Genomic DNA, 16,663 nt, shown 5'->3' with positions numbered 1-16,663 from the left:
ATGCTGTGTACCCCCACTCTAAGATGAGCTACGCTAAAGCCTTTGATTGTGTGGATCACAACAAACTGTGGCAAATTCTGAAAGTGATGGGAGTACCAGACCACCTTACCTGTCTCCTGAGAAACCTGTACGAGGGTCAAGAAGCAACAGTAAGAACCGGACATGGAACAACCGATTGGTTCCAAATTGGGAAAGGAGTACGACAAGGCTGCATATTGTCACCCTGCTTATTTAACTTATATGCAGAGTACATCATGAGAAATGCCGGGTTGGATGAATCAGAGGTCGGAATTAAGATTGCCGGGAGAATTATCAACAACCTCCGATATGCAGACGATACCACCCTAATGGCAGAAAGTGAAGAGGATCTAAAGAGCCTCTTGTTGAGGGTGAAAGAGGAGAGTGCAAAAGCTGGTTTGAAACTCAACATTAAAAAAACTAAGATCATGGCATCTGGCCCCATCACTTCCTGGCATATAGAAGGGGAAGAAATGGAAGCAGTGACAGATTTTACTTTCTTGGGCTCCAAGATCACCGCAGACGGTGACTGTAGCCATGAAATTAAAAGACGCTTGCTCCTTGGGAGGAAAGCTATGGCCAACCTAGACAGCATAGTAAGAAGCAGAGACATCACCTTGCCGACAAAGGTCCGTCTAATCAAAGCTATGGTTTTCCCAGTAGTAATGTATGGCTGTGAGAGCTGGACTATAAGGAAGGCTGAGCGCCGAAGAATTGATGCTTTCGAACTGTGGTGCTGGAGAAGACTCTTACGAGTGCCCTGGACTGCAAGGAGGTCAAATCAGTCCATCCTAAAGGAAATCAACCCTGAGTGCTCATTGGAAGGACAGATACTGAAGCTGAAGCTGAAATATTTTGGCCACCTAATGCGAAGAGAAAACTCCCTGGAAAAGACCCTGATGCTGGGAAAGACTGAAGGCAAAAGGAGAAGGGGACGGCAGAGGATGAGATGGCTAGATAGCATCACGGATGCAATGAATATGAACTTGAGCACGCTCCAGGAGAGAGCGCAGGACAGGAAGGCCTGGCGTGCTATGGTCCATGGGGTCACGAAGAGTCGGACACGACTGAACGACTGAACAACAACAACACAGATGCTGTGCCAGCCTTTCCTTCATGGAGATGGGAGAACTTGGACCTGTTGGTTCAGTGACCTGACCAGGCTCCCCTTCATGGGGATGGCTCTGCAAGAGTTTGGAGTTGACCTGAATGGCCTACTTCTCCTTCATGGGAATGGCTTAGCTTGGTGGTGAGGGTCTTAGAACCCTGGGCAGCATCTCCTTTGTGGGGATGGCTCAGCTTAGAGCTAGAGGTCTAGTAACCTGGCCAGCATCCCCTTCATAGCAATGGCTGAGCTTTTAGGTGGGGTTCTTTACAGCTTGGCCACCTCCCCTATATAGGATCTTTGCAACCTAGCCACCTCCCCTTTCATGAACTTGAGCGGTCTCCAGGAGAGAGTGGAGGACAGGAAGGCCTAGCATGCTATGGCCCATGGGGTCATGAAGAGTCGGACACGACTTAACGACTGAACAACAACACCTCCCCTTTCATGGGGACAGCTGTGCTGAGAGCTGGGGTAATACAGGCCAGGCTATTGTCCCCTTCATGGGGATGGCTTACATTCAATCTGGGTTTCCTGGCAGCCAGGCCAGACTCTCCTTCATGAGGCTTTGCTGAGATTTGAATTTGGGATCCTAGTAATGGGTCATGCTTCCCCTTCATGGTAATAGCTCAGCTTAAAGGTGTGTGTGTGTGTGTGGGGGGGTGTCTTATAACCCTGGAATCCTCTTCTTCATGGGAATGGCTCAGCTTTAAGGTGGGGTACTTTGCAGCCTAGCCACCTCCCCTTCATGGGGATGGCACAGCTTAGAGCTGAGGAACACATTAGGGTGCACCCATAGGAATTCACCATGATTGGTTTCTCGTTTTTTTAATTGATGCTTTTTTGAGCTCCATAGCTCTAAAATGGTCAATGCTGGAAGGGTCCACTCAGGAACAAGAGTCTAGTCACAAGGAGGAAGAATCAGCTGTGACTACTGAGGAGGCAGACTCAACTCCACTGTAACTCATCCAGGCTGAATGATGAGTTGCATTGGTGCCCCCCCGCCCCGCCCCGCCCCGCCCCAGCTGTGTTGAAAAGCAAACAAATCCTAATGAAATAGAGCTTCGGTCTGAGGGACACCTGGAAACTTAAGTGCCTCTCTAGATAATGTAATAAGTTTTGCACAGTATTAGTTTTGGTAGTGTTTTCCTTCTCATATGTAATTGTACATTTTTACTCCTCTTCTCCAGATTGCCTGTCCATTCGAATTATGGAGTCAAGACTCTCCCTTGGCTGGGCTGGCCGAAGAGTTACTTTGGCATTTACTCTGCTCACAAACCTCCTGGCCAGGTTGAATAAAATGTAAAATATAGCCATCGTTAGAAAATCTCCTCCCATTTGGAATATTGGAGAAGTCTTATTGCATTTGGAGTGCGTCCTTGGTTTTCCTTCTCATGTGTAGCTGCATGTTTCCACATCTTAAAATAGATTATGTTACATAATTGTGAGATTGAAAGGTGGCCTGTCTCTTTACCATAAGCCTCAAAGGGCAGCCCCACCATCAATGTGAATCCTGGACTTGCATCTCCAACTTGGGGTTCACAGCAGTTTGAACATCTATAACTGAGCAAGGCCTAACATTCATGGTGGTGGTTCTGTTTAATGCAGGTGCACACACATGCAAGGTCTGCTTTTCCTTTATAGGGATGGCTCAGTTAAGAGTTGGGTAGTCCTATCATCCTGGACAGCCTCCCCTTCATATGGATGGCTCTGCTTACAGCTAGAGATCAAACAGCCTGGGAAGCTTCCTCTTTATGCAGATGGCAGAGGTTAGAGATGGGGGTCTTAGCAAACAGGCCAGCTTCCCTGGTGGACACACATGCCAGGCTAGCCACCCCTTCTTCAGGATGACACAGCTTAGAGCTAGTGTACACATATGTCAGGCTAGGATCTCCAGCCTGGCCAGCCTCTCCTTTATCCAGATGGCTCATCTTTGCCCTGAGATAAACACAGGTCAAGCCAACCGCGCCTTCATGGGGATGGCTCAGCTTAGACCTGAGGTTCACATATGCCAGGCCAGCCTCTCTAACACCAAGAAAAGTCAGTTCATAGCTGGGGGTCCTGGAAGATTGGCTAGCCTCCCATTCATTGGTCAAAATTCATCTTAAATAAAAAAAAAAACAAGTTCAAAAATTTAATTGCATTTATTAGTTGGAAATGTATGCTACTGTCTGAATGTAATATCTGATTCAATGTTATTACATAAATATTTATTTACTTCTTTATGGTCTTTATTCAGTCCAATGCATTCTTATGCCATTGGGAAGGACAGCTGATCACTATGCCCCTTTGGAAGAAGAGGCCATTGCTATGGAGGAGTTATGGCATTGGGACCCTTCAGATAATTTAAGTGGTCACCCTCAGTATACTCATGAGGAATTCTGGGACACTTGATATTTCCTCTGGGGTTCCTTCTATCACTCCAATTGAATTCTATGGCCATTCAGAAGGAGAAGACATTGCTATGATGCATGCGTGGCAATGAGTTTCTTGGAATTTGGGGGCAAGGGGGGTACTCCCTTGCGGCATCTATAAGCAGTATTGGGACTCCTGCTGTTTCCTGCAGAGCTGCTTATATCCATCCAATGCATTCCTATGGCCATTTGGAAAGGCATCTGAATATTATGGCCATGCGCAAGGAGGGGGAATGGTGTCGGGTATATTGGAGCCTTTGGGAGTACACCCACTGGCATCTGTGAGCAGTTCTGGGGCTCCTGTCTTCTGTGGGGCTGCTAGTCTTAGTCCTATGCATTCATATGGCCATTCCAAAGGACACCTTAATATATCATCAGGTGGAAGAATGGGCCATTCTTGTGGAGTATGCTTGATAAGGTGACACTTGGGGACTTTGGTCATACCAACATTGTCACCTGTGAGCAGTTTGGGGGCTACTACTGCTATTTTCTGGGTGCTTGCAATAGTAGTCCAGTGCATTCCTATGGTATCCTGGAAGGAAATCTGAATACTGTGACCATGCACAAAGAGGGGGAATTCCTACATGCATCAAATTGGAACATTATAATCTGTGAGCAGTTTTGCTGCTCCTGTGGGGCTGATTCTCTTAGCCCAATGCTTCGCTATGGCCTTTCAGAATGGCATCTGAATATTATGGCCATGTGCAAGGAGGGGCCATTACTTTGGAGGGTAAATGGCATCAGGACTCTTGGGGCCTTTGGGGGTACTTCCTCTGTCACCCATGAGTAGTTTTGGGGCTCCTGCTCTTTTTTGTGGGGCTTCTCTTCTCAGCCTAATGAATTCCTATGGCCATTTGGAAGGACCTATGAATTCATATTCATATAATGGCCATGTACAATGAGGGGCCATTCCTATGGCGGGGAAACGGCATGGGGTCTCTTGCAACCTTTTTGGGTAATCCCACTGTCACCGCCTTTCTGTGGGGCTCATCTCAGTTCAAGGCATGTATATGGCCATTACGAAGGACATATGAATATTACAGCCATGTGTAAGGAGGGAACCATTCCTATGGGGCATGCATCAAGCAGAGACTCTTAGGATGCTTGGGATGCTAACTTTATCACCTGTGAGCAGTTTGGGGGCTCCTGCTCTTTTCTGCTCATCTTTGTCCAATGCATTTCTATAGCCATCCAAAAGGACACCTGATTATTATTCCGATGCAGAAGTAGAGGCCATTCCTATGGAGCATGCATCACACTGGAACTCCTAGCATGTTAGGGGGCACTAATTCTGTCACCCATGAGTAGTTTTGGGGCTCCGGCTCCTTTCTGTGGGGCATCTTGTTTCAGCCCAATGCATTCCTGCGGCCATTCAGAAGGACATCTGAAAATCATGGCCATGCACAAGGAGCAGCCATTGCTGTGGAGGGGGAATGGAATCATGATTCTTGGGGCCTTTAGGGGTACCCCCTCTGTCCCCTGTGAGCAGTACTGAAGCTCCTGCTCTGTCCTGTGGGGCTGTTCTCTCAGTCCAATGCACCCTGATGGCCATTATGAAGGATATTGTAATATTATGGCCATGCCAAAGGAGGGCCCATTTCTAAGGAGCTGCACCACATCAGGACTGTTAGGATGTTTGGGGGTAGTACGTCTGTTATGCAGTTTGGGGGCTCTCTCTGTTTCCTGAGGGGCTTGTGGCATCTTTGTAACATATTCCTATGGCCATTCGGAAATACAGGCCTGTTGTAAGAAGAGGTTGCCGGGGGAGTGGAGGGAGGCATATGTAAGCATGGAAATAATCTTTAGCAGTTTTTGCACACACACCCTCCCCCCCCCACACACACACACATGTAGTAGGCCATTTGAAACTGGTGATTATAGATCATGATGCAAGACTGCAGTTCTGTTTATTGCATTCTGATTTCTTTTTGTATTAAGAGATGATCCCTAGAAACTGCTGTGCTGGGGTCATAGAGGTTGTTGCCTAAAACCACTCTGTTAGTTATTTTGATTGTGAGTTGTTTTCTATGAAAAATAAATGTTTATCTCAGTTTTAGTTATATTGATTTGAAGGAGATCCCTAAAATCTTCCCGTGGTTTCCTATGGCCATTTGGAATGAACCCATGCATTTCAATGGCCATTGGATGTCCTTCTTTTTAGTATGTCCTGTCGTATCAGAGGGCATTCCCCTTCTGCTAAGTCCGATCTGATGTCATCCAGGAGGCAATGCAGCCCCCTACCCCTAAACAGCCTTGGTCTAAATAAAAATGTATTTGCCTGCCAGTGGAAGATTGTCACAGACAGGGCTAGCCAGGGCATCTCTTGGCAAGGAGTTCCAGAGTGTGGGGGCAGCCACTGAAAAGGATCTCACTTGAGTTCCTTATATTGTAGTTCATGGCTATTCAATATTCAAAGTCTGGAGAGACAGAGAAAGAGGTCTAGCTGAGATCAGAGTCTGCATTGCTCATGATATGTATAACCATTTTTTCCTGTCTCATAATTACTGCTTCTGGTCAAACAGGTTTTGGATGTTTTCAAAACCCTGTTTTGCCAGAGATTATACTGCAACAAAAAGGTAATGCAGGTTAAGCAGGACTGGCATCAAGGGCAGGCATGATTGGACATCTGCTGAGGGTCCACACCCCAGTAGGGGCCCACTGACAAGAGCACCCTGGACTTGCTTCTCTTTTTTTCCATTGCAACCTGCTTGCAACTTGTATCTCACTCTGTCCCAGGCAATGGTGGTGAACAGAAGGAGGAGCACAAAATTCCATTGCCTTCTTGCTCACTGGTTTTCTGCCTGTCAAGCAAGCAAGTGGTACCAGTAATAAGAAAGAGGATAAGGAGCAATAGCAGCTAGTGACAGTAGCGATGAGCAGGTAGATTCATTGAGGAAGGAGGTCCATTGAAGGTGTGTTGCTCAAGGGCCCCAAAACCTGGAACTGGCACTGGGATTAAGCCAGTAATTAAGTCTTAGTTAAGCCCGTAACTAAGCATAGGTTACTGTGATTGTAATAAGTATGCATTCTACTCCTGTTTACTCCTGTCTCTGATCTCTCCACCTCCTCTGTTTCTCCTGTATCAAATTTTAGATTGTAAGCTCTCTGGGGCAGGGACCTGCCCCCTTGTACTCTTACACCACTGATGGTGTCATCATCATAGCTCTACTGCACCTCTTTCTGTTCCCTTCTTAAAAGTTATCATCTGCCTCCAGCCAAAATTCGAAATGAGCTTTTGATATCTGAGTGTGTTAATCAGGGCTGTAGAGTTAGTGACAGAGGAGGAAAAAAAAAATTTGCATCAGTGTATAACACTAGTAAACTTGTTTGTCTTGTCGAGAGAACAAGGTCTATGTTACTAGTTCTTAAGAGGCTTGTCACTGAGCAGGACAGACGGATCTTCCATGAGTAACTACAAGGTAACTAACTACAAAGGGAGAGGATCTTTTTGGTGGTGGCATCCCAGTTATGGAACACCATTAGCAGAGAGGTATGCCTGGTACCATGTCTGAAACCTTTTCATTGCCATGTGAAGATCTTTCTTTTCACCCAGGTCTTTTAAATTACTCATGTAGCCTGGGCCTCATGGTTCTACACTCTGTGTCTTTACTGTTAGGCTTGCTGTATTTCTTGTTATATTTTATGCAGCTTTTAAATTTATGATTTTATGTTCTATTTTTTAATCTAATTTTTTAAAATGTTCATTCATTGTAAGCTACCCAAATGATTTTACATCATGGGGCAGCATACAAATATCAAAAATGAATAAGCAAACAAATAAATAAAATGAGCACTTTCATGGAAGGGTGCCCAAAGTACACACTGATGGCTGCCTCAGCGCACTGCATGACATTACATCAACATAGGAGGATTGTTGCTATGGTATTCCAGCAACATGCAATTATACACATTTAGATTTGGGTCTTCGTGGCTCTCAAAAAGCTTTACAAAATCCGCCCATTCCTATTGTATTTTCTGACATTGGGCACCTTTAATTTCTGGATATAGAATTATTTGAGGGTGAGGAAATAATTGGATTAACTACTACTTCTAGGAATTGGGTGGTGTTTGGTTTTCATTTTAATGTGTGTTTCTTAGTTACAGTAGAAGAACAATCTCAGTGTCCATTCCATTTCAGATCTTATTTCTTGCATTCAAGAAGTCTGGTAAGTAACCAGACTGTAGAAAGAAGATTATAATGTTAAGATGTAGTGCGAGTGTCAAAAGGGGGGCACATAAAATTACAAGGATAATTACCTTGAATTGTTTTAGCCCACTTTAAAATGTAATAAATAGGGCTATTCACATCTATTCCCTGAAGACAATATTCATCTATAATGATGAAAGGTAGAATATAAACCAGCTTTATTAATGTTATTATGACCGTCCTCTGTACTTTGAGCTTTTCTTGTATTTAACTGTTTGTGGAATGTTTTGAAGTGTTTTCAGTAAGCAAGTATGTAATTGCCTCTTTTCTCTCTTTATTGTTCACAGAGTAAGTCCTTTAGCCTCTGAAAGTAGAAGAAAGTGCTTTCCTGGCACCTATTTTACTCTATTCTGTTCAAAACACATTTTCACCCAGTACTTTGCCTCTCTTGTACACACCAGTGGTAACATTTGCTCAAGTTTATTAATTGTGTTATACATTTCAAAAAAGATATTCTACAGATTTATTTCCAGAGGGGTGGTCATGTTAGTCTGTTGTAGCAAAAGCAACAATTTATTATGGCATTAACTTTAGTGAACTAGAGTCCACTTTATCAGATGCATGTTATTCTGAGCTGCAGGTATATATACAGATGGTTGAGGTTGTTGGGGAGGGGGAATAAATAGCAAGGTTAGAGGGAAATGACATGCAAAAAGTACAAGCATGTTATTAACAGTGGCCATTCAGAAAACAGTTGTTGCTGATAACACAAACATCCTGCCATAGGTATGCTAATTAACACTGAAGCGGAAGCTCAAATATTTTGGCCACCTAATGCAAAGAGAAAAGTCACTGGAAAAGACCCTGATGCTGGGAAAGATTGAAGGAAAAAGGAGAAGGGGACGGCAGAGGATGAGATGGCCAGACAGCATCACCGATGCAATGAATGTGAACTTGAGCACGCTCCGAGAGAGAGCAGAGGACAGGAAGGCCTGGCGTGCTATGGTCCATGGGGTCACAAAGAGTCAGACACGACAAGCATGGGAGAATTTAATTCAGGGGACCATTATATCTACTACTGTGGGCAAGAATCCCTTAGAAGAAATGGAGTAGCATTCATAGTCAATAAAAGGGTGGGAAAAGCAGTACTGGGGTACAATCTCAAAAACAATAGAATGATCTCAGTACGAATCCAAGGCAAACCATTCAACATCACAGTAATTCAAGTCTATGCCCCAACCACTGAGGCCAAAGAAGCTGAGGTTGATCGGTCAATATCGAAATCAGATTGATTATGTACTTTGCAGCCAAAGATGGAGAAGCTCTATACAGTCAGTAAAAACATGACCTGGAGCTGACTATGGCTCAGATCATGAGCTTCTTGTTGCAAAATTTCAGCTTAAATTGAAGAACGTGGGGAAAACCACTAAACCATTCAGGTATGACCTAAATCATATTCCTTATGAATATACAGTGGAGGTGAGGAATAGATTTAAGGGATTAGACCTGATAGGTAGAGTGCCTGAGGAACTATGGGTGGAGAGGTCCGTAACATTGTTCAGGAGGCAGCAACTCAATCCATCCCAAAGAAAAAGAAATGCAAGAAAGCAAAGTGGCTGTCTGAGGAGGCTTTACAAGTAGCTGAGGAAAGAAGGGAAGTGAAAAAGCAAGGGAGAAAGGGGAAGATATATCCAAATGAATGCAGAGTTCCAGAGAATAGCAAGGAGAGACAAGAAGGCCTTCTTAAATGAACAATGCAAAGAAATTGAGGAAAACAATAGAATGGGAAAGACTAGAGATCTTTACAAGAAAATCGGAGATCTCAAGGGAACGTTTTGTGCAAAGACGGGCATGATAAAGGATAAAGAAGGCAGGGACCTAACAGAAGCAGATGAGATTAAGGACAGGTGGAAAGAATACACAGAAGAACTATACAGGAAAGATCTTAATATCCCTGATAGCCATGATAGTGCGGTCACTGAACTTGAGTCGGATATCCTAGAGAGTGAAGTCAAGTGGGCCTTAGGAAGCATTACTAACAACAAAGCTAGCGGAGATGACAGTATTCCAGCTGAGCTATTTAAAATTCTAAAAGATGATGCTGTTACAGTGCTGCACTCAATATGCCAACAAATTTGCAACACTCAACAGTGGCCACAAGACTGGAAAAGGTCAGTTTACATTCCAATTCCAAAGAAGGGCAATGCCAAAGAGTGTTCAAACTACCGTACAATTGCGCTCATTTCACATGCCAGAAAGGTTATGCTCAAAATCCTACAAGCTAGGCTTCAGCAGTATGTGAATCGAGAACTACCGGAAGTACAAGCTGGGTTTCGAAGAGGCAGAGGAACTAGAGATCAAATCGCCAACATTCGCTGCATCATGGAGAAAGCAAGAGAATTCCAGAAAAACGTCTATTTCTGCTTCATTGACAATGCTAAAGCCTTTGATTGTGTGGATCACAACAAACTGTGGCAAATTCTTAAAGAGATGGGAGTACCAGACCACCTTACCTGTCTCGTGAGAAACCTGTACAAGGGTCAACAGTAAGAACCAGACATGGAACAACCGATTGGTTCAAAATTGGGAAAGGAGTATGACAACGCTATATATTGTCGCCCTGCTTATTTAACTTATATGCAGAGTACATCATGAGAAACGCCTGGTTGGATGAATCACAGGTCGGAATTAAGATTGCCGGGAGAATTATCAACAACCTCAGATATGCAGACGATACCACCCTAATGGCAGAACGCAAAGAGGATCTAAAGAGCCTCTTGTTGAGGGTGAAAGCGGAGAGTGAAAAAGCTGGTTTGAAACTCAACATTAAAAAAATGAAGATCATGGCATCTGGCCCCATCACTTCCTGGCATATAGAAGGGGAAGAAATGGAAGCAGTGACAGATTTTATTTTCTTACGCTCCAAGATCACCACAGACAGTGACTGTAGCCATGAAATTAAAAGACGCTTGCTCCTTGGGAGGAAAGCTATGGCAAACCTAGAGAGCATAGTAAGAAGCAGAGACATCACCTTGCCGACAAAGGTCCGTATAATCAATGGTATGGTTTTCCCAGTAGTAATGTATGGCTGTGACAGCTGGACTATAAGGAAGACTGAGCGCCGAAGAATTGATGCTTTTGAACTGTGGTGCTGGAGAAGACTCTTATGAGTCCCCTGGACTGAAGGAGGTCAAATCAGTCCATCCTAAAGGAAATCACCCCTGAGTGCTCATTGGAAGGACAGATACTGAAGCTGAAGCTCAAATATTTTGGCCATGTAATGCAAAGAGAAAACTCCCTGGAAAAGACTGTGATGCTGGGAAAGATTGAAGGCAAAAGGAGAAGGGGACGGCAGAGGATGAGATGGCTAGATAGCATCACGGATGCAATGAATATGAACTTGAGCACACTCCAGGAGAGAGCGGAGGACAGGAAGGCCTGGCGTGCTATGGTCCATGGGGTCACGAAGAGTCGGACACAACTGAACGACTGAACAACAAAGGGTGTTTTTAAAGAACACATTTAACCTCTTAACACTCTCAAACCACAGGAGATAGAATTGAACCTCCTGATTAATTATAACTCATCAAGATTCTAGTACATGAAAACCCCATTTAAGATCTGACTTGGATCCATCATAGACAACTTGGGTACTTAGAGTTATCAGCAGGTTCCTTTTCCAAAAAAATTAATCAAAATTTAAAGGTTTGTAGTATGAAAACATTTGCACCTATTTGTTTTAAATTTCGCAGGGATAATCCCCTCATAAGGGGGCTACTATGCCACCAGCACCTTTCATAAAATTCTGACAAACAACAAAAAAGTTATAACTGTTTGTTGATTTCCAAGGATAGTCAATGGAGGGGATGAAGATTTGGATTTCCGAATTAAGATTTGGGTTCAGACCCAAGTTGAAATGGGCAGCCTCTGAACTTGTCTGAGCCAAACTGGGCTGTTTTCTGAATCAGAGACCAAATGAAATCTTGTGGTCAGTGCACACTTCTGGTTTCTATTAACCTAATATGTGAAAATCTCTTTTAAAGGCCTGGCTTGGCTCCATCATGGACAATGTTGGTAGTTAGAGCCTACTTTGTAAGTAAGCATAATATTCAAGGCTGCACAAAGTGTTTGCTGATTACATGGTGCACAAATTGAGGCAGGAGCTTTACCTTACAATTTTCCTCATTTTTCTGATGCATGAGTGAAATTTGCAAGAGCCTTCTTAAAGGTTTTTTGATCCTAGATGTCGGACCTGGCTACCTGAAGGACCACCTTATTCCTTTGAAATCTGTTGAAATCTTACAACAGTGAGAGGCGGGGGGAGGGGGGAACTTGCGGTCTGGGACTTACCTGGCCTGATTTCATACAGGACATAAGGGCTTTCTGGACCAGCCCTCTGGGAATTGCTTCCTCTTCTGCATTGTGGCTTGGATCTAGATTTAATAAGAGTAGGTCCGTTAAAATCAGTGTGACTTAAGTCACAACTAACTTAAATCCCATTGATCTCAATGGGTCTGCTCTTAAGTTTGACTAAATCTGGATTCAACCCTTGGTGTGTGTATGTGAGAGAGAAAGAGAGAGAGGAAAGATTTAAGGCTTATGTTCTTAAGCAGAGGCCTTCCTCTGGGCTACATCACCCTCAGTCATGGTGCTCTGTATTTGGAATGTCCTCCCCAGAGAAGCCTTTCCATTGATAGACAGAGACAAACTTATTTGCCCAGGCATTCCAGCATCATCTGTGGCTGGTTTTCATCATTGTTTTATGGTTCAATTGGCTTTTATGGATTGATACTACTGTTCCTCCATGCCTTTATTGCTTTGATCATTATTATTCCATTGTGTTGTTTTATTCTTTTAACTGTATGCCATTTTGGGAGCTTATACTGATCATTGCCTAACAACTTTACTAAGGAAAGAAAGCCTTCAGAATTCCAAAATTCAATATATACTGTTCTAACACAAGTCAGATTGTTTTGGGCTGGCTAAAAGTAGGAACAGGTGGCTGTTAAATTCCAGTATCAAGTTCAAATTCAGTATATACCAGCCAACAACACAGTAAGAAGCCTATTGCCTTTTGGAGTAGGGAGGGCCAGAGATAGGGTCCTGTATGTACGAAACACTTACCTGGTTTCATCCAGGGACATCCGCGATGGGGGGGAGGCGCTCCGTCCCTCCCCCCGAAATTCTCCCTGGCCGGCTCAGCTCCATGGTGACTCCGCAGAGCCACCGGCCGGGGCTGCCCGCAGCTGGACATCTGGCTGCTGGGCTGTGCAGGGACGCAAATGGCGGCCGCCATAGCTGCCGCCATTTACGTCCCTGTCTTTTGCTGTGATAGGCTACGTATATATTTACGTAGCCTATCACGGCAAAAAAAAGGGAACGCAAATGGCAGCGGCTACGGCGGCCGCCATTTGCGTTCCTGTTTTTTTTGCCATGATAGCCTACGTAAATATTTATGTAGCCTATCACGGAGAAAGACAGGGGCTCAAATGGCATGGTGGGGTAGACTACATCCTGTGTTTTATGCATTTTTTCAACTCCATTCCAGCACATCTTGACTCAGCCAAATTAACACCAGGATTCTTGGTGTGGTCAGGGCCAACACCAGTGTTTTCAGCACCTTTCGCGGGGTGGGGGGCTTTGTTCTGCCATGGATTTCAGGGGGCCGAATGCACTGGCATTCAGCTTCACTGAGATCCGTGGTGGAATTCTCCAACATCCCTAGTCCTGTATAGGGTGGAGTTCAGGCACTGGGTAAGGCAGGCAAGGAGCAAATCGCCAGAGACAACTGTGGAGTCTAGGGTGGCCATTTACACATTTCCAAAAAAAGAGGAAATGCATCACCAAAAAACGGCAAAAGAGGGTTCCAGTCTGCATATGCTAATAATGAGATGCACATTTAGAAATAATTTAAATAGAAATACAGTATATCTTGCCATAGCAGGGAGGACTGACTAGGTGTGCCTGCTCAATCTGCAGTTCAGGTGCTAAGTGTTGATGGGCAACTTCAAGGCCCCTGAAGTTTATAGTGCTTTTTCCTTTTTTAAAAAACTTCAATTGACTTAATAATACAATATCATTAACAACATCAAACATAATAAAGATCAACAATACAAACAAATAAAAACTGTGTTCCCATATTTGTCTTTGTTTCATGTTCATTAAGACAGTGTGTCTGGCTTAGTCCTTATTAGCCCCTGTCTTCCACAATTGTATTAAGTCTTTCTAGAATGACGTTAAGGTTGTTGGAAATTTACAGTTATCTTTAGGGATGTCAGAGAATTCCGCAACAGATCTCGGTGAGGCCGAATGCCAGTGCATTCGGCCCCCCGAAATCTGTCGCGGAACGAAGCCCCCACCCCACGAAAGGCGCACGGGATGAAGTCCCCATCGCCCCCAACCCACAAAAGGCACGCGAAATGGGGCACTTACCTGCTCCCATCCGTGCTGCTTTGTGAATGGTGGCCGTCCTGCAGCCGCCATTCACTTCGTCTTCATAGCCATGATAGGCTACGTAAATAGTTACGTAGCCTATCACAGCTAACGCAGGGACGCCATTTGCATCCCTGCGGAGGCCGTGATAGGCTACGTAAGTATTTACGTAGCCTATCACGGCAGGGGGAAAAAAACCCGCTACCGCCATTTGCGTACGCTGGGTTTTCCCCGCCGCCATGATAGGCTAGGTAAATATTTACATAGCCTATCACGGCTCAATACAGGGATGCAAATGGCGGCGGCTACAACAGCTGCCATTTGCGTCCCTGCAGGGCTGCCCAGCAGCTGGATGTCCAGCTGTGGGTGGCCGGGCAGTATTCCGGGGGGGAGGACCGGATCGCCTCCCCCCTGTTGAGGATTCCGGGGAGGGACGGAGCGCCTCCGCCCCACCGCGGATTGCCCGGCACAGAGCCAGGTAGGTGTTTCGTAGAGCTGGACTTGATAGACCATCATATAGAGGATACCTTCAAACAGAGCACTGTCCTCTATAAAGCAGAATACACATCAGAGCCAGACAAGAAGGTCAAGTTCAAAGGCAGCAAATAGAGGGTTGAGGATGGCAAAAGCAGATTTGTGGTCTAGGGTGGGCAAGGGTCACAAATCAAGTCAGGAACAGGAAGCAGGAGAATAAGTGGTGTCCTCACACTCAAGATGAGGGTGGCCACATGCACATCACCGCCCTACTCACCTGGAGTCATCTGACAGTAACTAAGCTTGGAGGTCAGCTGACTCTCTTCAGGCTGGAACTGCAGGGTGCTCTTTCCTTAAAGCCTAGTCTGCCTGACCTCCTGAGGAGCCAGACTGCTAGTGGTGCAAGAGAGAAGGCACTGGTGCGACTGGCTCCTGGAGATCTCTCTCAGAGTTTTGCACTGCTCCTTCTCCAGCTGAACTGTTCAACAACAACAACAACAACACCATGATGAATAGGGCCTGCAAATTCCCTTCAGCTTTCCAGCATGCCAGCAACTTCCCATATAGAAAAGCAGCAGATGCTGTGCCTGTAACAACCATTGATGGAAGCTAAGGCAAGGGCTGAATTATTTAGTCCAGACTTCTCCAACCTGGTACCCTCCCCAGATGTGTTGATGATGGAAGTTGCTGTCCAACACATCTGAAGGGCACCAGGTTGGGGAAGGCGGGTGTAGCATTTCCACAAACTCTTGAGGGATGAGTGCCAGTTATCTAGCTCTGCTTCCTGACAGAAGTGAGCCAGCTGAACTGTTGGCAGGCAGGGGAAGGGATGTACTTGCACCGCAGTCTAAAGCAATAATGTGCTTTGAGCTCAGTCCATGACAAATCAGCATTACTCACATTTCAAACTCAGCCTTAATATCATATCCTGCGCTAGACCAGGGTGGACCTGTAGAAAATTAAATTAGTTGCAGAGATTGTGTTCCCAAACATGTCATTTCAAGTGTCTTGGTGTACAGATTACCTGAGGGCCATGGTTTTAAGCTACCCACTGCAGGCTCTTTGGGCACAGGAATATTGCCACTGCTTAGGGAGTCTGCCATTAGATCCTTAGAATTTTTGGTTCACCTATTCTGTGACTGTGCTGACAGAATTTTATCATACATAAGCACTGAAGCATGATATCATTAATCTCACAGATGTGCTAACATCTCTCAGTCCAACTGCTGTTAGCGGGGGAGGGGGGATAATTCTTTTATGCAAGTATTTTAACCCACTCACTACATTACTGACAACATTGTAGGTCAATTGCTGTACTTTCTAAAGTGGGTTATATACAGGGCAGTATAATGTGCTCTGGCATTTTTATTTTTATTTTAAATGCCTTCCATGGCAGTTACTTGTCATCTCATATGAAACAAAAGCAAAACTGGGTTCAGTTCTTTAAAAGTTGAGGGAGTTTGTCATAGCTTGTCTAACTCTCCCCTTCAACTCCTGTTTCTGAATGTAATCCTTTCTGTGATCATGGACAGAAATATAGGAAAGGAAGAATTGAGATGCATCCCTCCCTGCAAAAAACTTGATAAGGGTGTTTCTCATTTCCTATACTCCATCTAGAGTGGCCAGGTCCCATTTTACAGAGGACAGTTCTCTGTTCCAGTCCAGATCTGGTTTAAAGATAAAGAAACCTGGTAGTTCCACATGGACCTATGGCCTGATTGGAGTCCACCAGGAGAAGAATCTTCAGTATGGTGGCCTCCTTCCTATGGAATTTTCTGCCTTTGGAAATCAGGCAGGCACCAACATTGTGTTGCTTCCAGCAGCCCCTGAAATAGGGATGTACTAAAGGGACTTACCTTGTCCCGCAGCTTTTTTCGAGGTGGGGGGGAGGCGCTTTGCTTCTCCCCCCGAAGTTCATGCGAACAGGGGGTGTCTTCCCGCCTCACCCAGCTGAAATTCAGGCCGGGGGGGAGGCTTCCCGCCTCGCCCCTGGCCGAAATTCAGGCTGGGGAGAAGCGCCCCGTCTCCCCGGCCGCGAACTTCAACAGAAAAGTAAAAAAAAACACAACGCCCCGT

This window comes from Heloderma suspectum, chromosome 2 (assembly GCF_057233095.1).
Source record: "Heloderma suspectum isolate Gila_16-S chromosome 2, 16-S_ref, whole genome shotgun sequence".
Classification (NCBI taxonomy): domain Eukaryota; kingdom Metazoa; phylum Chordata; class Lepidosauria; order Squamata; family Helodermatidae; genus Heloderma; species Heloderma suspectum.
This window is presented reverse-complemented; position numbering follows the sequence as displayed.